Below are 24,721 nucleotides of genomic sequence, written 5' to 3'. Positions count from 1 at the left end.
ACACCTCTGATATCGAAGACTGCCACGCTGCCGCTAGTGAGCACCTCCTACACATGGAGAAAGTGCAGGAAGTTACAAGCTTACAAATGAAGACCTTGAAGCGCACTCTAGACACAACATCCTCTGCATTCTTGGAGTCCCTGAATCAACCGCCATCGAGAAAATTTAAACCTTTGTCGAACACATGCTCTGTTCTCTGTTCAGGGATCGCTCTCTCACTGGTTTTTGATTGTTGAGCTTGCACATTGCACACTGGGTCCACACCCGCCACTGGCAAGACCTATTGTGGTCAGACTACTCAATTAGAGGGACACCATCTTAAGACTTGCACAGAAAACAATATAGGATGGTGCACCCAATGATGGAGAGTCCAAAGTTTCCAGTTTTATACAATCTTCTTTATTTTACTTTCTTTACTCTGTATTCTTAAAAACAGCCTCTAGCTAATGCGTTTCAGTCATGAAATGAACTTCTTCAGGGCTTATGTATAGTTTCATCTATCCAGATGTTGATATAATAAGATATGCATATCCCAGACTGCTTGTGGTTCCGAACTACAGGCGTACACTTAGTCATTTTAAATTCCTTCATAGACTGTATTGCACGCCTGTTCAACTGCATGGAAAGGGACTTTGGGAAAGACACACTGCTTGAGATGTGGTGCTCTGGTGGCTACGTTTCTCCACCTTGCCTGGGACTGCCTTCAAGTAGCGAGTTTTTGAGCTAGTGTCTACAGCGAGGTGGCCCAGTTCACTGGTCACTGTAAGGTCTCCCCTGAAGCTCAGTGACTCACTGCCATACTGCTGCGTCTTGCCAAACACTGGGGACGGTGGCCGGCGCCCAAAACTGTATATTGTCTACAGGACACTGCATGTTGTCAGGAACAGCTCACAGACTATTGGGAACTCATGCCAGTGCATTCCCAAACCAAGGATATCTGGGGTCCATTAGTCTTGAGTCTTAGGCTGCGATGAGCAGTCGGAACTCCAGATGACGCGGTGGGCTCACTGGCCGCTGTATCCCGCTAGTGAGTAGTCCCTACTGAGGTCTTGCACCATGTCTCAGATCACCTCTATAAACCTGACCTTTCTGCTTGACCCTAGCCTGCTTTGGGAGATGTGGATCTGGGTGTTGTATTCAAATGAAAATGAAAAATGTCCTAGCTATTGTAACAGAAACTTTCAATTCTATTAAGGACCTGGAGGTGAGGATTAGGCTCTCCTCTCTTCACTTTATTGACCAGCAGCCCTTAAAAGCAAGTGTAATACTTTTCAACAACAAACTATGTTTCCCATCAAGCATTGGTAATGACATCAAAGTTCAACAGGTCAACCAATCCTCGATGAGTGTGCCCATCAAGATTCTTTGTCGAGGCGCCATCCTCCTCTTTCTTCCTCTGACCACAGCCGAGGTAAGTGCGATTAAGTCTTGTTTTCTAGAATCCATCCCTAAGAGACAAACATAACAGGATGAACGTCCCAATTTCCGATGCACACATGAGAGACATAACAGTATTCTTTAAAGAGACATGCATTTGTCAACATAAGGGTAGAAGCATTAATAAATAATACACATTTACTCATAAGTCATTGATTGTCTCACAAGAAGCATAATGTGAGAAAAAGAAAAACTGTCTGTGTAGGGTGGATAAAGATATACTCTTAAGGGTGGGCTAATCCTCGCCTTTCCATTGAAATAGGTAGGACATTTTTAATTGTCAGGATCAGAGGCTAAGGATAAGCTAGTTCAAAGCTTGTCTACCACAAGAGATGCAGGTGTTGACTGGTTTAAAATAGAATTTCTTCCATGTAGAATCCGAAGACCAGTCTGCCGCATTTAGAAAATCCTCTAAATTGGCACCCAAAGAGCAAACTTTAGAGGCAATGGTGCCCCGACAGAATGAACTCCGAAGGTGGAAACATTGATGCCAGCTTCATGCATGGTCCAACAAATCCATCTGACAATAGTAGGAGAGGAAGCTGCCTTATGGGATTTTGTGAGGGCAATTAGGAGCTGTCATTCTTCTGGGCAACAAAGCTCTTCTGTCATAATCTCATAGGCTTTTATTGCCCTGACAACACACAATACAACAATCGAAATATCCAGAAGGAATGAATATATGCCCAACTATCTAAGCGAAAAACTCAATTTTTCACTGAAAAATTATTTCTTTTATTTCCATTAAACCAATTTAATCGTAGTGCCCACAGATTACCTGTGCGCCCAAAAGGAATCTAATATACCAAACAAATATAGGAAGAAAACTCTAATTATATACAAATGTTATACATAAAAAAATCAACCAACAGTTCCATTAGGGCACCGTAGTAAATAAGGCATAGTCTGCTTAGCCATCCAGTGGCAAGCAGTCACAGAGGAAGGTAGTGGCAGTTGTCCAAGGAAAGTATCACGCCTCAGTGAGAGAAAACAATCACTGAAAAGAAATCCGATACAGTCCACAAATTCTTAGATCCAACAATTCGAGAATTCCAACAGTCACTCCTTAGAAGTTACAGTCGACGCGTTTCGGCCTTAGCAAATCCGGCCTCCTCAGGACAATGGAAACAGTGCCTGCATGGCAGTGGAAGAGCGATAAATAAATGGTTATTGCAACCAGACTAGTACTATTTTTAGACGTCAAGCCGGCCGTGTGGTTCAGAGAGTAACAGCTCTTAGGCATCGCTTAGATAGTTGGGCATATATTCATTCCTTCTGGATATTTCGATTGTTGTACTGCTCCTGTCCCTGATCCAGTGGGGTAATAGGGACTTCCCCTCCTTCTGTTTGTTATTCTGACAACACACAATGTCAGATTACCTGTGAACATAAGATATGAAACAATTTTTGAGTTACATTTCATTCTAGAAATACGAAAAGTCACTCTCTCTGGAGTGAGTAACTGACCTGTTATGTCCAAGGCACTCACATCTGAAACTTTGCAGCAAGCTACAAGACACAGCAGGGTAGCCAGCTTCGCCGATATCTGTTTTTGTGACAGATACTTATCCGAAGGCCAGGTCTTAATTAGGCATAAGACCTTATTAATGCCCAAAGTGTAGAATATCGAGGTTCGGGAGGAATGGACAGCCTGATGCCCCTGAGAAGTTTGCATACCAAAGGATGTTCTTCCACAGGGTGACCACCCACAGGAAAGTGGCCTGCCGAGATAGCAGAGCGGAAAGTGTTAATAGCCTTATATGCCAGACCAGCTGAGGTCAACGAAGCTAGGAATTCAAGATATTCAATGTCTGTATCCACGGGATCAACTTGTTGTTGATAACACCAACCCATCCATCGAGTCCAGGCCGAACGATATCGTTTATTGGTGCCCTCTGACTAAGCATTGGCGAGCAGGGAAGCAGCCTCTCGTGAAATGCCTGGGAACTTCCAGTATTCCCGGTAATCCGCCATGCCATGAGATGGAGGGAACCTTCCAGGAATAAGCGGCTAGGATTCCTCTGAGAATCCAGAAGGAGATTGGGAAGCTGGGGTAGACGGATTTGAAAATCCCAAGAAAGTTCTGTCAGAACTGGAAACTAAACTTGAGAACACCAGACCTGGAAAACGGTTACCAAGTTCACCTGTTGTCTCCAAACCTCTGTGGATACACGCATGATCATGGTGAAAGATGGAACGCATATTCCCTCTCCTCCCTCCAATCTTGGAGAAACGTGTCCGTTGCCATCGCATGGGGATCTGGCCTCCAGCTGCAGTACCGGTCCAACTGATGATCTAACAGGAGGCAAAGAGATCCATTGTAAAAGGACCCCATAAGGATTGGATCTCACGAAATAGGAGTGGGTGCAGTTTCCACAGCCTTGCATCCTGCCAGTGCTATGATTGCTAATCCCCTGATTGCAACTCCCTGGCAAGTGTTCAGTCATCACGGAAATTTGATGGGCCAGGCAGTATGACCAAAAACTCTGGCCGAGGTTGGAAGGGGATTTCGAGTTCTTCCTCCTGAGATGGTTGATGTAACGGACTGTGACCACATTGTCCATCTTGAGGAGGATGCAACATCGTGCCTTGTTCTTGGTCCAGCATCTCATGGCAAAGGAGATAGCCATCAACTTGAGGCAATTGATAAGGAGGGATTGCTCTGGGGAAGACCATTTCCGTCCGGTGGAGAATATCCCACATTGGTCTCCCCAACCCAACCCGCTGTCGTCGCATACCATCACGAGATCAGGCCTGGAGCCAAAGATGGCCCTGCCCTTCCAGGCGGGAAATCCACCATTGCAATTCCTCTTTTGCTTCTTCCGAAAGGGGAACAGATTGAGAATATGTGAGGCCTTGGTGCAGATGGGAGGTCTTAAGGCGTTGTAAGGCCCAGTAGTGTAAAGGGCTTAGAAATATGGCCTGTATGGGCGAGGTCAGAAGACCCACAATCCGGGCGAGGTGCCATAGAGAGATGGTGGGTCTGGGCAGGGTCCGTCTGAGTTTGTGTCGGATCTTGAATACTTTCCGAGACAGTAGACTCAGCGTGGCTTTGACGGAATTCACCACAAAGCCGAGAAACTGCAAGGCTTGGGTTTGCACCAGGCAGGACTTTGTCTCATTTACCACAAAGCTCAAAGACTCCAAAAGATTGATAGCCATCTGGGGGCGGTCCAGCAGTCGTGTTGGACACTCGTCCATAAGGAGGATGTTATTGAGGTATATAATGAGCCGAATGCATCGGACCCGCAGATGTTCTACCACCGGTTTCAATAATTTAGTGAAACACCAAGGAGCGGACAATAGACCAAAAGAAATTATGTAAACTTGAAGATCTGAGACCTCCATTGAAGCTGAAGGAAACGCCTTTGGAGAAGGCCGATGGAGACTGTAAGGTTAGTCTCCTTTAGACAGACATAGCAACCAGTCGTTCGGTTGGAGTAAATAGTGGAGGAGATGAATACCCTCATTTTGGAGTGGTGAAAGATCAGCCACTCGTTGAATTCCCTTAGGTTGATCACAGGGCGTTGGCCCCTGTACCTCTTTTCCACTAAAAAGCGATTGCTGAGAAATCCCAAGGGATACAGTTGGGATTGGATGATTGCTCCTTTTTGTGATAGCTGAGTGATCTCTGCGTCCACCAGAGCTGTTTGAGCTGGGGAAAAAGTTAGGGGCTTCAGTCTCTGTGGTTGGAACGGCGAGCCATAGATTTCTATCTAAAAGCCCTTCTCTGACTGGAGAACCCAGGTGTATGATGTCAGAGTTTCCTCAATTGTGAAACAAATTTGATAGTCTGTCTCACTTTTGATCCCCAAGAAAGGTTGTACACTTACTTTGGGAAGTGTTAAAGGAGCTGTTGCCTCTGGAGCTGTTTCTGGAACCTCATTGGCGGGGAAATTTCCTGGTGGGGTACAAATTACCGAAGCCGGAGGGGTCTTGCCACTGCCCTTGTCTTGTCCATGATCCCCTGGAGGCTGGATGGCTGCCCCAGCCGGTCATACGCCCCTTCCGTGACCGGCTGTGGCAAAAACAGGAGGTGTAAAAATTTACTTGATGGATGTTTGAGCCTTATCCAGGAAATTTAAAGTGTTAACAAATGTTCCTAATTCTCAGATAAAGGGGTCACCAAAGACGCCCCCTAGGGCAGTGGGGCTTGCTTTGGACCTCGCCAGATCCCCCAACTTAGGATCTATTTTTAGCAAAAGGGAGCTGCAACATTCTGTGGAAATCGCACAATTGGCTTCCCTAGGAAGGCTATAGCTTGTTGAGCCCAGCCTGACTAGGCCACTGGTGAGATAAGGGACCCGGATGACTTAGGGTCCTCAATCATATTGAGAAATTTAGGCTATACAAAGCCCAGTAGCTTTTCCTGATGTGAGAACCAGGAACGATCTATCCCTTTTTTGGGATCGCTTACAAACTTGGCCAAGAAGATGGCCATTCTGGCATTGGTTTCCGGAGTCAAAGCAACTTTGCCCTCCAATGAGGGTCACAGGCACTCTGCCGTGAGATAGTTGCAGACCTCTTTGTCCAGAGGTTTACGTAGGTGGCCCTCCTCATAAGAAACCACTTTGAAGGCTGGGGACCACTCAGCTGAACGCAGATGTATCAAGTCGTCTGGGTCCACATATCGGAGTCTGGGGCTTAATCCTGTTCAGGGTCACTCCCAGGAGCTGGGGGTTTGCCCACAGGGCACCAAGATCTGGCATACCCCCCATAGTCATCTGAAGTATTTGGGGGGTTGTCCCCATCGAAAAGGTCAGGCTAAGGGGACAGTGGGGGATCCCCCGATGTACAGGGCAGGGATCACTGGAGTTCATGAAGGTCCTTTTAGGGTGCACAAAAGGTGTCTGTGGTGGGAGAAGGTTGCCCTGGAGTTGGGGGGGGGGGCAGAGGCCCAGAGATGTCTTCCCTCGAGGTGAGGGGTTGTTGGTCTTGTGAGACCATTTGGAGGACTTTCTTCTTCAAGGGTGCCATGGATTGGGAAACTACCTTATAAACAGACACATCCATAATATGGCAAAAAATGTCATCCATCAGGAGATAGGTAACTTGTTCCTCCCTATATTCATCAGGTCCTTGCATGACTGTGTATTGGGCCTAATCCACACTTGAGGGTAAAGAGGGCAAAATATAAGCTATGGGGTGTCCCGTAGTTTATTTGTATTACTGTGTGGTAGAAAATAGCCAGTCGATGCTGTGAAAGGCTTGGGTAATTGTTATAAGCACATGAGAAGCGGAAGGGAAGACCATAGGAAACAAACTGTCATTCACAAATAGGAAATTAACTGTCATTCACAAATCTTGTAAATATTGTATTTAAGATAATACTGCTATTTATGTCAAGATATATTAAGAGTATTTAACTTAATGAAAAATAAATAATCAATGGTACGCTCCTGCTTACCTTGGACTGTTGGCCAATGGACTAGCTGGGAGTTTGCTTTGGAATGTTGAGGGTGCTCAAAGTCATTTGTCTTGAGGAGTTTATGAAATAAACAGCGGAACCTACGTTGTCTGTGTGATTACTACAGACAAAATTTGGCGACGAGGATGGGATCCTGCTGAAGATACTGCGTAGGGGGCAGTTGGACTCCTCACCCCTGGGTCCAGTGACGACTTTTCTTGGCTGGTTGTGAGTCCCCAACCCGCCTGTGGTAAACCGAGAACGAAGCTGGAAGGCACCTAATTTCCGCCTTCAGGAACGACGCGTGGTGGCACAGTACTGGTGTTGATTTATTGAGCTGAGCCAGTGCGGTGTGAAAGATCTGCTTCACTCGGCGCTTCGGTAAACAGCGCGCAGTGGCTCAGCACTGCCGTTGATCGACAGCACTGTGGAGCGCTCCTCAGGCTCTCGATGGGGTTGAGCCTGTGAAGTGAGTGCAGTACAGCGTAGTACAAAGTGATGCTGCTTCCCCAGGTAGGAAGTGTGTGCTGTTCAGCAGACTAGACCGATTGTGCCGAGTGGCAGCAAGAGGCGACATGGGTGGTGAAGGAGGAGGTTCCTGGGCGGAGTCACGGCAGTGTGAACGTGCTCTCAGGAATAGAAAGGCATAGCAAGGAAGCGTACTTCGACGGCCCGGAGGTGTGTTTTGCCGGCGCTTAAACGGGAAACTAGAGGCCCTTGAAGTGTTTCCGACGTCGGCTTCCTTTTTGTTCCTTCCTGACACACGCGCTGAATTCCTCATAAGGAGGCGTACTTCAACAGCCCTCAAGGCGTGTTCTTGACTTTTAAAATTTTCGTGGTTGATCTGTGGGCTAATGCTTCACAAGGACTAATGCTAATGCTTCACAAGGACAAAGCTTTAAAGCTCATGTTAATTTAATGTTAACTGTACTAAGTAACTAAAAAAAAAAAAAAAAAATGATAATAAGTTTGGAAGTTCAATATGCATGCAGGCTTGTATGATGATATTTAATCCAAATTATGAAGATTTCCAAATTGTCTTACTGTGTAGCAATACATCAAAAGAAAAAAAAAAAGAAAAGTACAATATAGATATTTTTGAGAATAAAATTTACAAGAATACAGGATATAATTAGCTTATAATCACACAGGTGAATAATTCCAAGAGTCCTAAATCCATAGAGGAGTATAGCAAGTTGAGTACAATTAAGACAAATTGTGAAACGTAACTTACTTCTTTTGGTTGTTCCTTACGGTTGATGTTAATATGGCTGCTGCTAGCATGTCACAACCCCCTCCATTCCTAAATGAAGTAGGAGAACCAAGTCTACTCAGGAAGGACTGGATAAAATTGTTTGAACCATATTTAATAGCAATTGGTGGGGAGAAATTCTCACCACTGAGGAAACAGCATATCTTATTACATAATTTAGGCACACAAGGATGGAAAGTGTATGATAACTTATCAGAGCCTGAGGAGGAGGAGGGGGAAGAGTTAGATGAATACGAGAAAACCCTCAAGAAATTAGAAAGTCATTTTGGGGTAAGAGTAAATGTGGTACTTGAAAGACATACATTTTTCAGTAGGACACAAGGTAGAGATGAGAAGGTCTCCAGTTACGTTGCTAGCCTGAAAGGTCTTGCAACTACATGTGATTTTGGGAACCTGGAGAACTCCCTAATTAGAGACCAATTAGTAAGATGCACCAACAATAGCAAAGTGCAGGAGAAACTATTAATATTAAATCCTTCATTAAAAGAAGCAATCGAAGTAGCCGTGGGTTTGAGCACATAGCAGAATGTATGAAATTAATAAAGAGGACCACCATAGTTGACGAGGTAAAGGAAGTCAAGGCTATTCCCAATCAAGAGTGCAGGTAACCAAAAAGGGAGGAGGAAATTAAAGCCCAAGAAGTCTCACTAAAGAAAAACACTACAGGAAATACCAAAAGTAGATGCTACTGATGTGGAAATGTTAGACATTTAGCCAACAATCCAGAGTGCCCGGCCCGAAGTTGTATATGTAGAAAATGTGGAGCCAAGGGGCATTATGCAAGAGTGTGCAAGGGAGAGAAGAATGAGTGTAATGGTAGGAAAGTAGTGCACAAAGTGGAGGACTCCCAAGATTCTCACAGTAAATTTGTATTACTAGTAAAAGGAAGCAGTGAGAACAAATGTAAGAATGTTATGTATCCATCTTGTGATATAATCTTAAATGGTGAATATGTAAGTGTGTTTGCTGATTCGTGTTCTCCATTCACCTTCATAAATTACAGCATCTATGAGAGTAAATTCATGGGGAAGGGATACACATTGCAACCAGCAGACATCTCTCCTGGGGGATACAACAGTGATCCCATACCATTGAAGGGAACGATGAACATGCATATAACTTTTAAAGATAGAATGACCATAGGTAAAGTATATTTCACCAACAAAGGTTCTAATCTTTTAGGATGACAACATCAACGGGAGTTACTCATACGGCTAGACCCTAACAGGGAGGAACCAGTATTGCTGGTAGAAAATCTGGACAGTGAGTATGCAATATGTAATGAGTTCCCTAGCATCTTTGAAGATAAATTTGGCCGGTTGGTTAATTACCAACACAAAATCATAGTAAAAGATGGTGCAGTTCCCATTTTGCATAAAGTGAGGCCCATACCACTCTTAATGCAGGAACCCCTAAAACAAGAGTTACACCGTTTAAAACAGTTGGGGGTCATCGAGCCAATTGAAAGTGCTCTATGGTTAGCACCTATTGTGATGACCAGGAAACCTGGAGGGAAGGGCATACGCGTATGTGTAGACTTAAGGGACATGAATGCTAATATTTGGGTAGAAAGATTTCCATTGCCCAGGTCCTGCCAAAATGTTTAGTGTCATAGACCTGTCTTCGGCTTACCACCAAGTTGAGTTGCACCCTTCCTCACGCTCTCTCACCTCTTTCATTACGCCGTTTGGAGCCTTCAGATACCGCAGGATGCCATTTGGCCTGGCATCCACAGCGGCCTTGTTCCAATGCATTATGCAGAACATTTTGCAAGACGTGGACCATGTCTTGTGCTTCCAAGATGATGTCTTGATCTACGGTGATAGCAAAGCCGAACATGATGACACCCTAAGGCAGGTGTTCAGTGTCTTAAGCCAAGCGGGGATGACAATTAAGAAAGAAAAATGTCAATTCGGTATCGAATCAGTAGAATACCTAGGGCACAAGATCACAAAGGAGGGTGTCCAACCTAAGCATGACCTGGTAAAGGATAGCGAAAGAAGCATTGGTTCCTACTAACAAACAAGAGCTCAGATAATTTTTGGGTCTGGCAGAATACATGGCGAAATTTGTACGGAATTTCGCCATGGTCACAGCTCCCATGAGGATACTCCTCAAGAATGATGCTCCGTTTGTATGGAATGATGAATGCCAACAGGCATTCAGTAATATTAAGGAAGCCATCACTCATTCTCCACATTTAGGGAAGATTAATCCTAAATTAAAAACGTATGTGACCACAGATGCGAGTGGTCAAGGATTGGGGGCAACATTATCTCAGCATGTTAATGGGCAGTAAAGAATTGTGGCCTTTGCATCGAGGGCGCTATGCGGAGCAGAAAGAAATTACTCTACCATTGAGAGAGAGACACACTAGCTTGCTTCTGGGCCATAACACACTTTAAGTTCTTCTTATGGGGTTTACCATTCACAGTTAAGACGGATCATAAACCCTTAGTCAACATATTTACAACACAAAGGATGGAACGTGCCACTCCACGCATAGCCAAGTGGATGTTGGGCCTTGAGGGTTCAAATTTTGATGTTGTATATGTTCCTGGTAGCTAGAATACCATTGCTGATTACCTATCGAGATCTACAAAGCATATCTCGGAAGAAGATGGCAGACAGGAGTGTAGAGGGGAATCACTGATGCGTGAACCTGTGTTGTGGGTAGACTTAGCTAGCCTCATGAAGGAGGAATGGGTGGAGGAAACTAAGAAGGATCATACACTACAACTACTTAGAGAAAGGATTGTTAGAGGTTGGCCAAATAGGGTAAAAGATGTGGAGGAAAATCTAAAAAGTATTGGAATGTCAGATTGGAACTACATATTTCTAATGAGCTAGTAATGAGAGGTGAAAGAATTATACCCCCTAGTAAATTGTGGGACAAATTAGTGGAACTTCCACATGAAGGACATCTAGGGCGTAGCCTCACGAAAAATAGACTGTGCGCTACGTATTGGTTCCCACAGATGGATGGGTTGGTGGAGAATGTGGTAAGAGAGTGCACTGCGTGTGCCATGAGTGATAAAACTAACTTAACACGTAAAGCCCCGCTATCACCTGTGAGCATTCCTGTGAAACCCTGGGACAAACTAGGACATGACATTTTAGGACCTATAGATTATTTGGGGAACAAGGGTCCCTACATCTTTTCCTTAGTTGATAATCATTCACATTGGACAATGTTTAAAATTGTGAACCAAATAACAACTACAGATGCTATTAGCTTTCTAACAGGCATTTATGAAGGAAGGAATTCCCAGCACATTAGTAACAGATAATGGAGTACAATTCACTTCTGATGGTATGACAGAATTCCTTAAGAAGTGGGGCGTTCATCATTTCAGAACTGCTTTATACAACCCCAAAGCCAACGGGTTGGTTGAGAGAATGAACAGGATGTTGAAAGAGTGCATTCAAAGAGCTAGAGTATCGGGCATGTCTAGTGAAACAGTGCTAAATCAGATGTTGTGGTCATACCACACCACTCCTAATGTAGTCACAGGATTGTCACCCTTCCAATCCTTAAAAGGAAGGCACCCAGGAACCAAATTGAATCCTAACTGGTTGAAGGGGCGTGAGCATGTATGTGAACAAAGAGAAGTGTCTACAGAGTGTATTCGACACAAACAAGAAAAATACGAGAGATGGTACAATAACAAATTTGGGACCAAAAAGGACATGGCAAGTAGGGCAGTGGGTCAGGATCAAGCTCCCTGTCCGCACACAAAAAGGTAGTAGTACATTTTCAATGTTTTTTTTTTTTTTTCAATTCAATTTCAGCTTTATTTCGGTAAGACAATACCATAAAAGCATACCGACACAATTCATACACTTCTAAAAGAAAACAAAAGCAATTTGATAAAAACGGTAAAACCAAACCCATCATAAGATTAAAAAAATAAAATCCAGGACTCCCCCAAGGTCATACAATACAATTAGATAAAAGAAAAGAATAAGCAATTGATCGATTAAAACATTGTAGAAATACACAGTACACATCACTTTACAAAACACCAAGAATATTATAGAATCACCATAAATACAATCTGTGTGCACAAAACAAATGGGATTGATATCTGACTGTTAATAGGAATGGCTGTGTACTGGCAAGAAAGATCACTTGGTCTCTTGAACTATAGGTACGCACAAATAATGACCATTGTAAAAATAGAATTTCGTGCTTTTTTTTGTAAGACATTTGTCCCTAGCATACCAAAGTGCCTCTAAGAATCTTGGCAATGTGCCTACCACCATCACATGTGGTCTTATTTTGCTAGTTTTTAAGAGCTGAGTGAGAATCTCTAATGCCCAACGATTTCTTTTTCCCATACATGCCTATATTCGGCTAAAGGCCAAAAAGAGGCAAACAATCAGGTATTACAAAAGACACATTATTCCAACAACAATTAATATTCATTTAGCTACTAAAACCAACTGTCTGGATAAAAGCAAATATTAATCTTAAAAGCTATAAATAAGAATCAGTTACAGTATTACATTTTTATAAAGCCCTTAGAATTTGCCTCCAGTGCCATCAGGGACTTATTTTGCTTTGGTAGGTGAGGACTATTTAAAATAAAATGAATAGATAACTGAATCCTAGAGCCTTAGGCCCGCCTTGTCTCTGATAAATGAAATTGCTAGTAAAAACCGGCTTAAACCAAAAACAACATATGGTATCGTACTAGATCTCAAGAATCTTGCTGCTTCATTATAGTTCCTGATTCCAACGTTCCTGCAAATCGGTCGAAGCCATTTCCTCCTTGGTTTATCATAGGCATTGCAGTTTAAAAGGACATGATCCGTCGTTTCAGGAGTCTCCATATTACACAGCCCACAAATCACCTCTTGACTTCTCCCATTGAAGGGGCCCCATTTAGAAGTGAAAGCCTTAACCTGTAGAGTCCCATATCGAAGCTTCATGAATAAAATTTTTGCTCGTCTAGGTTGGATAGTATCTATCCATTCCTCAGCATACGGTAATGGTTTAATGTCCAGGAAACTTAAAGTAAGTCTGCCTAGATCCTTGCTGTAGAGAGGGCTGTTTAAGGTAGTCCCAAAATACTTGTTTTAGTTGAATCTTAGATTGTTTTGTTAGTGTATGTGGTTCTTCCCAGTAAAATTTTAGGCCAAGAGTGTAAAAGCATTGTCTTATATAATGGAGCCACGGGAGGGAAATTGCCTTGTCCAAGTCTATAATCTCAATTAGCGCTTGCCTATAATGGATTAATTCAGGGGTAGACCAGAGTCTACACCAATAGAGCAGGGGCCTCAAGGCTGCCAATTTACCTATTTGTTTCATGTTAATATCATAGGTTAAAGGAATCAGTGGAGTAGATGGAGGGAGACCCAGTACCCCCCTCATAAAATTATTTTCCTGGGTAACCAATGGGGTTAGGTTTGTGAATCCCCAGAGTTCAGCACCATATAGGGCAGCAGCCTGTGCTTTGCACCTATAGATCTCAAATACTGGTGAAACAATACTAGACCTTGAACATTTATAATTTTTGCTAATTGCCATGGAGCTATGCGCTAAGGAAATAGCAGCTTTGTTAACATGCGGTGCCCATGACAATTTAGCATCAAGGAGTATCCCTAGATAATTGAAATTTGTTACTCGTTCCAATGCCTGCCCTCTAATCCGAATGTTTCTCTTAAGTGCTTTATGAGGGTTAACAGTCAGGTATTTGGTCTTGTTTGTATTGATTTCTAATCCCTTCAGGCTGCAATACTCGCTAAATTTATCTAATAGAGTTTGCAAGCCCATGGGAGTTTGAGATAATAGGATGGTATCATCTGCAAAGAGGAGGGCGGGGACAGGATCACCGTTCAATCTTGGTGAGTCATGGTTGCTTTGCTTCAGATATTGAACCAGATCATTAATGTATAGTGAAAAGAGGGTTGGGGCAAGCACACAACCCTGTCTCACCCCCCTCTTAATAGGTATTGAGTCTGTCAACTCACCCTTTGGCCCCCACCGAACCTTTGCAAATGTATTTTCATGTAGTCTCTCTAGCTGACTCAAGAGGTTCCCTGGCATACCCTGTTTCCCTAGAGCAGCCCATAAGGAGTCTCTTGGCACTAGATCAAAGGCTGCGCGCAGGTCCACAAATGCGATGTAGAGATGGCCTTTCGTTAGTCTAGTATATTTCCACATTAACGTCAATAGCCTAAAGGCCTGATCGACTGTGCTCGTCTGCTGTCTAAAGCCAGCTTGATATATAGTCAGTATGCTGTTTCCATCTATCCAGCTGTTAATCCTATTCAGCAGCTGTCTTGCATATACTTTTTGCGTGACATCTATGAGGCTGATAGGTCTATAGTTCCCTGGTTCATCCCTGGAACCTTTTTTGAAGACTGGGATTATTTCTGCCCCTTTCCATGTCTCGGGCACAAGACCTCCCCTTAATATAGCGTTACTTAAAAGATTTAGATAAGGTGCCCAAATTTCTAAACTATGTTTAAACAGGTCCCCCGGGATCTTGTCCAAACCGGGGGCTTTCCCCAGCTTGATTGCTTCAATGGCGTTCACCGTCTCCTCCAGGCTAAATTGTAACTCGGGTAAGATGCCCTGGGTGGCTAATGTTTTATGGCTTGAGGGATAGAAATCAAGGCTGGGTGGATCAGAATAAAGGTGTGTAAAATAGTTAACCCATGTATTGGGATCTATATGATGATCAGTAGAAATTTTCCCCTCTTTGCTACCATGGGTAACTATTTTCCAGAAGATCCTAGCATCACTGGTTTTTGCTGCTTCCAGGAGATCTTGCCATTTTTTATCCTCCCAGTTACTTTGGGCAGTTGCCAGTGTTTTCTTATAACTGGCCCTTGCCTGCTGTATGGCCAATTGGTTCTTTTGCTTTAGAGCCTCTATCAGCTCTCTTTTCCTCTCCCTACATTTGGTAGTGTACCATGGGCTGCTTGGGGTGATCTGCACCTTCTCCTTTTTGGGCTTGTACCGTGGCTGTTTGGTCAGGAAGGGTCTTAGTGCAATACTCATTGATTGGTGGATGGCCGTGATGGGGATATCAGTAAGTTCATTTTCAACATAAGGGTCTAGGAGATTAGAATATGTATGGTAAATATTTGTCATAGTTTCCAGATTGCCTATTATTGCAGGCCATTTTATATCCCGTCTGTTGTTACTGAGGAACTGTTGTAACTCCACCTTATTATGTTCTACATATTCCAAATCCAAATCTAGGAGGTGGGCGCTAAGTTCAATAATTAACGAGAAGTGGTCGCTTTCCCTTCTTTTATCTATCTTAAAAGTCATTAATCTTCCCCATGTACTTATACTATGTAAAATATAATCTATTTTCGAGGTAGAGTTGCCTCTCTGGAAGGTATCCAAATTAAGGCCTCCTTCACCCACTCTATCATTACATGCCCTCAGTCCATGTTTTAATGTAAGGCCCATAAGTTGCAATGCAGCCACTGTGCCTGGGACAATTTTTTCTATTGTTAAATAAGGGATTGCTCTGGCTCGATCTTCTTCTTCTGCTAAATGTTCAAAACCAGTTATGGGTTCATAATTACAATTAAGGTCACCCCCTATCATAATTGTCTCTCCTCCTGGGATCTTTTTAAGCAGGTCGTCTAATAGAGTTATTTCAGGCGACTCCAAGTTTGTCCTTCTAGGTCTTATATATACATTGAACAAGTGGGATATTATCTTATTTTTTCCCCCCATTACCAACCATAAAATGTCATCTGACTCTGTGGCTTGCATACGTATCTCAACATTTAGTGAGATTTTCACCCAAACAACCAGTCCCCCAGACGGTCTCCCTCTAGCAGCTGAAATTGCACTAATAAAGTAGGTTTTGTATCCTAGCTTATACGGCGGGTCTTTAAGCCAAGTCTCTTGGAAGAGACAGACATGGTATTGATCAATATAGTCCTGCCATTCCGGGTCTGTAAGCTTATTTTTTAAGCCTGCTACATTCCAGGAGATCATAGTGATAGGACCCCTCCCGTTTGGGGTTGTAACATTAGAAGTAGGGCTCAAATATGCTGCTGAGTCTTTCCTACGGGGCAAAGACTCCACTATAATCCCTGCCCCTGTAACATGAGGATCAGACCCTATGAGGGGCTCTCCTACTATTGGGTCCCCAATTAGTCCCACTTGTGCCTGATCGATCTGGAGTAGTCAATCTACTCTTTCAAGATTGGAATCGCAGTTTCTCCTTTGCGATCCCTCCATGACATTATACTTAGGCCTCGGGACTAGGGGTTTGGTAATGTAAGGATCCGAACTGAACCTCATGGCATTGATCGTGGGGGCGGCGGTTCTCTGTTCCATGTCAATCAGGCCTCTGGATAAGCTTCCATCCTTAAATGTTAATGCAATAACATCATGTTGCCCCATCCCTCCTGAGATTCTTTCTGCCCTCTTTATATCTGAATGAATTATGGATAGACAGTGTCTTTTAGTCCTAATCCAATGTGTAAGCTTATTCTTTAGGGAATCTTCGTCTTCACTACTATCTATGGCCAATTTTGGGACATTTAACAGATAAACAACATTGGTCCTAATAGGAAACCTATCCCCCACAGAATGTCGATTCCATGTAATATAATGGTTACGGTCATGAGATGCTTGGGGATGGGTGATCTGAGTAAGCTCCACATTCCCCTTTTGGGGCCCTTTTACCAAGCGGGATTCTCTTCGTGGATTCCCTATTTTTTGCCATAGATCACTAGCATTACTTCTAGGGTAATTGCGTGGACCAGTATTTTCCCTGTTTACCCCTCTCGTATATCCCTGCGGTTGCTGTAAGATCTTGGCTATAGCTGGGGTAGGGATGGGGTTAGTATTTAAATTTTGAGAACGTGTGGATCTGCCTTGTGGCTGAAATGATATAAGGGGGGGCTCCTTTTCGCACTGAGCTTTGTGGGTACCTCTACCCCCCTCCTTTTCCACAATATCTGATAGGGTTCTTACTTCAAGTTTCAGGTCCTTAACTTCCTGTATTAATCCAGAGAGTAGGTCATAGAGGTCTGCTATAGTTCTTGTTTTGTGTTTTGGAGGATTCATTGGTTCTAAGTTGCATGGAGAGATCCTCTCTCTAGGTAACTGTACAATTGGAATAGTTGGGTATATCTTATTCAGCAATTCCCCCTCTTGTGTATTCTGTACTTTATTACTATCAAGTTCTGCCAAGACTGCGTATTTATTGGAACATACAACTTCACACTCCTGCTTGTGGCCCTTCTTCCTAGTACTATCTATGGTGCATGGATGTCTGGATCGAGTTGTAGCATCCTTAGGGCTACCAATCCTAATATCGGGTGAAACCTCCCCCTCTTGCTGACTAATAGTCTCTGTCACTAAATCTTCCTCTAGTTCAACTTTTTTTGTGTAGTAAGAGGTAATCTTTTTATCAGGTCCCTCCCGGACAGTGGCCCTACTACATAATAATGACTCTACCTCCTCAATAAGATCATCAATTTCGTCTGTAGTGCAATTCTCACCCGCATTCCTGAGTTTTTTTGTAGTTTTCTCTTTCCCCCTTGGGGGTTCTGATGCCTTACGTTTTCCCATGCTTTGGGCCACCTATATGATACTTCAGCTCTAATGAAACCAGAGCACAAATATGTATTTATGGACAAGAATAAAAGTAGGTCTAGTGGGGGTAAGCCTAAATGATAGATACTGACAATGAATATGACAAGTATTTAAATAAAGGTTTTTACACTCAAAAATTACAAGTAAACTTCATGCAATAAAGTAGAGAGGCAACGACCCGGCCCGGCCCCACTTCAAATCTAACAGGTAATAATGAGAGAAGCACTATGCTGGGAAAGGGTGAGTTCCGTCCTAAGGCCCTCTATAAAAGGACCTTTTTTTTTTTTGGGGTAGGTATTGACACAGTACCTTCAGACGGCCAGCTACTTGTGAGCTGCCTAAAACGAGCGTCTTGTTATGAAAGTTAGGGGGGTGGCCCTGCCCTGCCTCTTCCTGGCAATGACGGGCAAGGACGGGCCCGCCCTTGGCCTGGGCTTCGCCCGGGCGCCGCCCGCGCGCGTCCCGCGACGGCGGGAGCGCTTGAAGAAATTTAAAGGGCTCCTGCCCCGGACACACCTCTGAACGCGCTTCCCGCGACGGCGGGAGCGCTTGAAGAAATTTAAAGGGCTCCTGCCCCGGACACACCTCTGAACGCGCTTCCCATTTTCAGAACCTATTAGGATTAAAGAAATATACGAAAATATGGTTAAGTTAGAGGATGGTAAGGTCTGGAGTATGGACCGTATTGTGTGCCACCATGGGACAGTCGACATGCAGGAAGACGGTCTAGCAGCAGGAGACAATACCAACAATGCTACAAGTGCACAACATAGAAGATGTAGCCCCCGGACCAGGAAGATACCAATCTGGCATAAAGACTTTGAATTTTCTTCTTAAGGGAAGGAGATATGTTATAAGCACATGAGAAGCGGAAGGGAAGACCATAGGAAGTGAACTGTCATTCACAAATAGGAAATGAACTGTCATTCACAAATCTTGTAAATATTGTATTTAAGCTAATACTGTTATTTATGTTAAGATATATTAAGATATATTACGAGTATTTAACTTAATGTAAATAAATAATCAATGGTACGCTCCTGCTTACCTTGGAATGTTGGCCAATGGACTAGCTGGGAGTTTGCTCTGGAATGTTGAGGGTGCTCGAAGTCATTTGTCTTGAGGAGTTCATGAAATAAACAGCTGGACCTACATTATCTGTGTGATTACTACAGACATCACACTCCCTTATGTTATGGTCTATAGGGATGTTCTAGAAATACACAGGCCGCCTGGGTCATGTTCCTCAAATAAATGGTGCTTAGTGCACAGCGTCCTACCCACACAGGTATTCGGACCCCAGAATGGGGGCTCAATAATGAAATTATCACCAGTGAGATGCAGCAGCAATGACAGCTCCCGTCGGGAGGGAAGTGCTTGTTGGGGATGGTAATAGCAGAAGATGACAGCTCCCGCACCAAAACCCCAGCCGGAGGCGCTTCACCAAACAGAAGACTGGTGAAATTGACGCCACGGCCGCTGGGAGGTAAACTGCGCTGAGTGCGGAGACCAAAAGAGTGCGGGTCCTCTAGCAGTCAGAAAGCCTCACTGTGCTGAGCCCACACAAAGAGTTGGCAACGGCCACAAAGGAGCTGAAAATGTTCCCAAGGCCGTGCTGAAAGTAAAAACAAGTGTTAATGATGCACATTCAGAACAAGAAACAGTACAAAAGGCACAAGCAATCACTATTGAAAAATCATGCACGGAGATAAAAAAAACGAAACAGTTATGAATGAAAAAGCGTGGTAAGAGCACTTAACTGAGGCTGCTGGAGCAGTGAAGAAAGAGAAGGAAGGAGCATCGACAGAGGATCTTGAAAGGCACACTAATTGGGGACTAGTTGACCTGTTGAACTTTGATGTCATTCCCAACGCTTCATGGGAAATGTAGTTTGATGTTGAAATGTATTACCCTTGCTTTCAAAGGCTGCTGGTTAATAAAGTGAAGAGAGAAGAGCCTAATCCTCTCCTCCGGTCCTGACATAGAATTACTTTTCCCTCTCTACTGTAATGTGATGCTGCATTGTATGTGAGGCATGACTTTTGTATCCTCTCCACTTTCCCCTTATACTATTTTTTTCGCTTTGCTTGCGGTTTAAAATGCCAATAAATACATGTGCAAAAGACAAACTTAAATTGGTAGTGGACGCAGTAGTTTAAGATAACAATGGCAGCTGTTGACGTGGAACTGGTGAACAAGATTTGTGTCCCGAGGTTGGCTGAACATCCTCTCGTTCTGGGCAGGCAGATCATTTAATCTTCTCCTTGCCTTAACAATTAATCTAACCTTGTGGAATGTAATAGGTGCTCGTGTAAAACGCTCCAATACCCCTAGCCCGAGTTCGTTTTATTTAAAAGCGCAAAATAAAATAACAAACATAATCAAATCCCAAAACTGCTTTCAACTGCAGAAACGAGAATACTTAGTGTTTGTATAGCCAATGCTGCCATCTAGTGAATTGCTGTGTGGGTTTTTTCTTTTTAGGTGTGTTGACACAAGGACAGTGTCAATCTGAGGGAGGGAATATCTTTGGAAATTGTTCGGATTTGTAATACTTATTTATGTAGGCAGACAGAATTGTATTGTTATGCTCCAGCCTTAGCATTGTTTAAATGTTCATAAGTGTGTTAAGGCAGTAATGGATTTAATTTAAATTCGGTATTTAGGTACACTCCAGGCTCAGCAATGTCTAAACGGTCACAAGTGTGCTAAGGCAGTAATAGATTTGATTTAAATTGGGGTTGTAAAAAGGCAAGTGGACCTATGGATATTCGGGCCAAACAGACATTGCGTTATTTAGATGGGTTAGCTCCTGGGGCCTGGCAAGGGTACTCAACCTGCTACAGGCTGGTCAGCCTCTTTTTTTTTAGGCCAGGCTTTGCAGTCAAGCACCTCTGTGTACTTCTGAAGGACATGATCAGCAGGGTTTGGACGCATGGCATTGCCTTGGCGAAGTGTTTACATTCATGGTGGTCTACTGATGCCAGAAGTTCACCATCTGTGTGATGGCAGCTAATTTGAGTTACAATTTGTAACCTATCTCATGAATATTAATGAGGGAGGTAGGATTGTGAGCCACTGTGATCCAGTATTTTGTGAATCAACCTGTTCATACATAGGTCGATTCACAAGTTATCACCAGATTTGTAAAAAGTCTGTGGCCATATTGCGACATTTTTTTTTTTTTGCGAATCTAACATTGCTACTTCTGGGCCTAGGACCATAGTATCACAATTTGACAGTTAGGGACAGACATGACAAATAGAATATTTTTTTCGATTTTTAATCCACTATATGTGGTTGAGAAAAAATCATTTTTTTGAATTTTTTGAAACTGTTTTGTAATGTTTTTTGTATATTTCGTTTTTTGGGGGAGGAATTACATAAAAAATAACCTAAAAGAAGGCTGTCTGAATTAGAGAAATAAAAGAAGTTACTTATTGCAAGTGGCCTGATGAGCTACCACCTGGTTCTTCTGCGCAGGACACTCTGCTTGTTGACAGATATTACTTTGCCACAGTGAAGACAATAGAGTCTAACTCTGCTAAAGCTCAGGCCTGAGTCCTGCTTTCGGGCTGCGACATCCAGAAGAAAGGTATCTCCGCGGGGCTGCAATGTGCTGGAGGGCATTACCAGATGTAGATGTCCCTGCCGTTTTGCCTTCTCCTTTCAGTAAAGTTGAATTGCCAGCATGTGTTTGGATGCGTATGCATCCAGTAAGCACTTCCCCCAGCTGAAAATGTTGTCATAGATTTTGCATGTGTCTTTATTCACAGAGACCTGTTTATCATATGGTGAAATTATGAAGAACACTCAAAGTATTGATTAGGGGCGGTGTTAGCTTCCCACCCCCACATCTTCAGGGTCTTGAGCTTCAGTGTTTTGATGCCATTCTCCATTGTATTTTTGGTCTAATCTCCAAAAATAAGAGGCATGCCCAGCAAAATAAGAATGGATTGCACAAGGTGTAAACCAAGTGTGACCCAAATACCCATGCATAAAATAGGACTGGAACTACTTTGTTTTGCACAGATACAGTCATTCCATCCAATCAGTTGCTGTTTTACTTGGAGTCATTGGTATTATGGTACCGATTGTTTGGTACTACACCACCTAGAAACCTAGATTTCAATAGAAACTACAAAATCTCTTACTTATTTGGACCTGTCAAGAAACTTTTAGACTCAAATTTGACAAAATTACCCTTTTATAGAAAACCTAGCTTTAGTTAAAACGTTTTGGTCCCACTGTACTTTTGTGGTACTGCTGGAGCCAGAAAAAGAAGTAAAGGCCCCCTGGTGGTAATGCAGCACTCTATCATTGCCTCTATGGGTGCTGCGGAAGTGTTGCAGTACCAAAAGGATATCGAAAAAAAATTAAAGAAGCCATCCGACTAGCCACTCATTGTACATCAATCAGGCAAATAAGCCCAGAGGTTTCAGAAGAAAGCATGAAGCAAATTCCTGAACACCATTTACCCATTGCATTTTTTTGTTTTTTTACTGAGGGAGAACTGTGTTCAGCAAACCTACTCCATCATGACTTCAGGACATACTCCAGAGCAGCAGCTACCTGACACTCCATCCACATGCCCTGCTCATGCTTGCACATCACAAGGTGACAACATGATAGCACTACCATCAACATCGACTGCTGTACATTCCAGTAGGCCCAAAAAGGGAGTCTGTGGTCTGTCTGTAAATAGTTTACGTTTCCAGCTGAGCGAAAAAGGATAAATGGCCAAAAAGTAACTTGATCTTTGTGAAGTCGTTCTCTGAACAGGAGCCGACTAGGGCAGTACTCCATGGCTATAAGTGCCATGTGGAAGCACTTCAGGTTATGCACCCCAACCATCTGGCTCAGGCAAAGACCAAAGAAGGACATCGGGGAGCAAAGGAATTGAAACTGCATGACCTGAAGTACAGCAGCAACAAGAAGAGGAAGCCTATGAAAATAAATATGCAGTATTTTGCAACATAGTGGAAACAGTGTCTACAGGTCGTACCTTCCTGGAAAACATTTTGCAAAAGCCATGCAGGACTATCTGAAACACCAACACAAAGACTTGTAGATTAAACATAATAAATACAAAGTTTATTGAAAAATAAATTCAACAAATTCTTTTAAAAAGTTGAAAAAATAGTTAATCGTTGTTTTAAAAACAATTTATGGTTCAAAAAAGGTTCAAAACGATATTTAAAGAAACTTTAAAAAAACAGTTAAAAAAGAAGATATCAAATTGGCAATCCATGTGCCAAACCTCCACTGTTCATGGCTGCAGGTTATGTACTGTGGGGTTGGCATCCTGAAGAATCAAATCAAAAAATCACATTTTCTTTATTTCGGTCACAGATGTGCCCATAAAAGCACACATGTGAGACCCCAAAATGTCCCCCCTAGCACCCTATTTTGCTCAACTTGGAGAGGACTAATGTTACAATATCCCCAAATTCCTGCGCCATACATGAGGACCAGAAGGCAATTCCTCCTATAGATTTCCAGAAAAGGGTCTACAGGTTTTTTTTTTCCCCCAATGCTTTTAGCCAAGTTGAAAATGTGGCCAACGAAGCATAAACATTTCTGCCTCAACTTGGCTACACAAGTGCCCCAAGTTACTCCTGGCATCCATGGCAGCTCCCAAATATGAAATCTCGTCAATGTGGGCAACAGGATGACCAGATAGATGCCCCTCATCTTATAATTTCTAGGCCAACAAACCATAATAAAAGTATTTGTTTCATTAGTAGCCAGGCCCAGTGTTTCCATAAAAGACATATTCTTGGAATAAAACGTTTAGCCCATTAGGGGTTCTAGTTAACAAAACCCCATAGTCTGCATATAGTAAAACAGGGACCAGATTCCTACCAATTGTAGGGGCGACATGGTGTTTGGAACAGCTGCGCGGCGGCCATTAATATACAAAAGAACAGAACAGAAGCCAGGACCCCACCCTGTCACACCCCTCTTCCTAGCTTTAACTGTCTGTCCGTTTCCCAGACAGGCCAAACCCCACTGATGCTGAAAGGTCACAATGCAGGGCTCTCAAACACTGCACCAGATCGTCTTCCCCTCCAACGTCAGACCGCCCATAATTTCGACCTGACCACGCTGTTGAAGCTGCAAGAAAGATCCATGAAGGCCAGGCAGACAGTGCCCTGCTTGGTAACAGTGTATTTACTGACCAGCAGATGCCGATTTAGACATTGCCCCATTGTGCCGAGCCACTCGCAAAACCCATACTGAACTCTGACAGTATGTCTGTCGCTGTAATTCATGCAACAAGGTGATCTAGAACAGCTCTTCTCTTGAACTTCGCAGCTGAGACCAGCAGGGATATTGGCCGATAACCCCAATGGATTTTCAGTTTCTCTTCTTAAAAATTGGCACTATCACAGCAATCGTCCCACGTTGCGGGGTAAGAGTGGTGCTTAAATGCACCCCATCTATGCAGTATACTCCTGCTTCCTTTCTTGCTCACAGGGCTTCTGGGGCACATAGTCAGGCCCTCCGGCCCCAGCAACAATAGCAGTAGTGCAGAGCCGTCCCTGTAGAAGGTTTTACTCATGGTAAATTTGGAATATGATGAAACAAAGCAGTAATTCACTGAAAAAACAAAGGTTAAAGTGACGTTATATTTGGGTGTGATAGAAATATCTTGATATGCGTAAAAACCCTGAAATTCACTGAAAAAAACCAAAGCTTATAGTTAGGTGATGGAGTATGACAACTTAAGTTTAAGAATAATGCTTGGGCCTCCTCATACACTTTTAATGACATGTTAAATTACATAATTGATGACATCACTGATGAAATCTCAGATGATATCAATAATGACATCAATTTGGCCGTGCGACCAACCTCCACATGTGGACATTGGCCAAGCTCTGCAGTACTGCACTGATTTTTTTTCTGTTTGCTTAACAGGATCCACAAACTCAGTGCTGAACCACAGTTTTATGGACTTCAGCACGAGATTCACATATCCCATGGGAAAAGTAATTTTTTGATAATTAATTTGTTG

General features: G+C 43.2%; 1 protein-coding gene and 1 long non-coding RNA gene across 4 annotated transcripts in view; one reads left to right on the top strand and one right to left on the bottom strand.

The window, feature by feature from the left end:
* Window positions 1-24,721, top strand: part of CHID1 (chitinase domain containing 1) — a 1,285,476-nt gene that overhangs the window by 106,439 nt on the left and 1,154,316 nt on the right. The gene's annotated exons all lie outside the window — the stretch shown is intronic.
* On the bottom strand, window positions 442-19,382 carry LOC138283241 (uncharacterized). Its single transcript, XR_011201147.1, has 3 exons — window positions 18,749-19,382; window positions 8,079-8,147; window positions 442-1,448 (listed from the first exon to the last, which is right to left on the bottom strand). It is a non-coding gene; the product is annotated as an uncharacterized lncRNA (long non-coding RNA).

The sequence above is a fragment of the Pleurodeles waltl genome, chromosome 3_1 (assembly GCF_031143425.1).
Source record: "Pleurodeles waltl isolate 20211129_DDA chromosome 3_1, aPleWal1.hap1.20221129, whole genome shotgun sequence".
In the NCBI taxonomy this organism is placed as follows: Eukaryota; Metazoa; Chordata; class Amphibia; order Caudata; family Salamandridae; genus Pleurodeles; species Pleurodeles waltl.
This window is presented reverse-complemented; position numbering and strand designations above follow the sequence as displayed.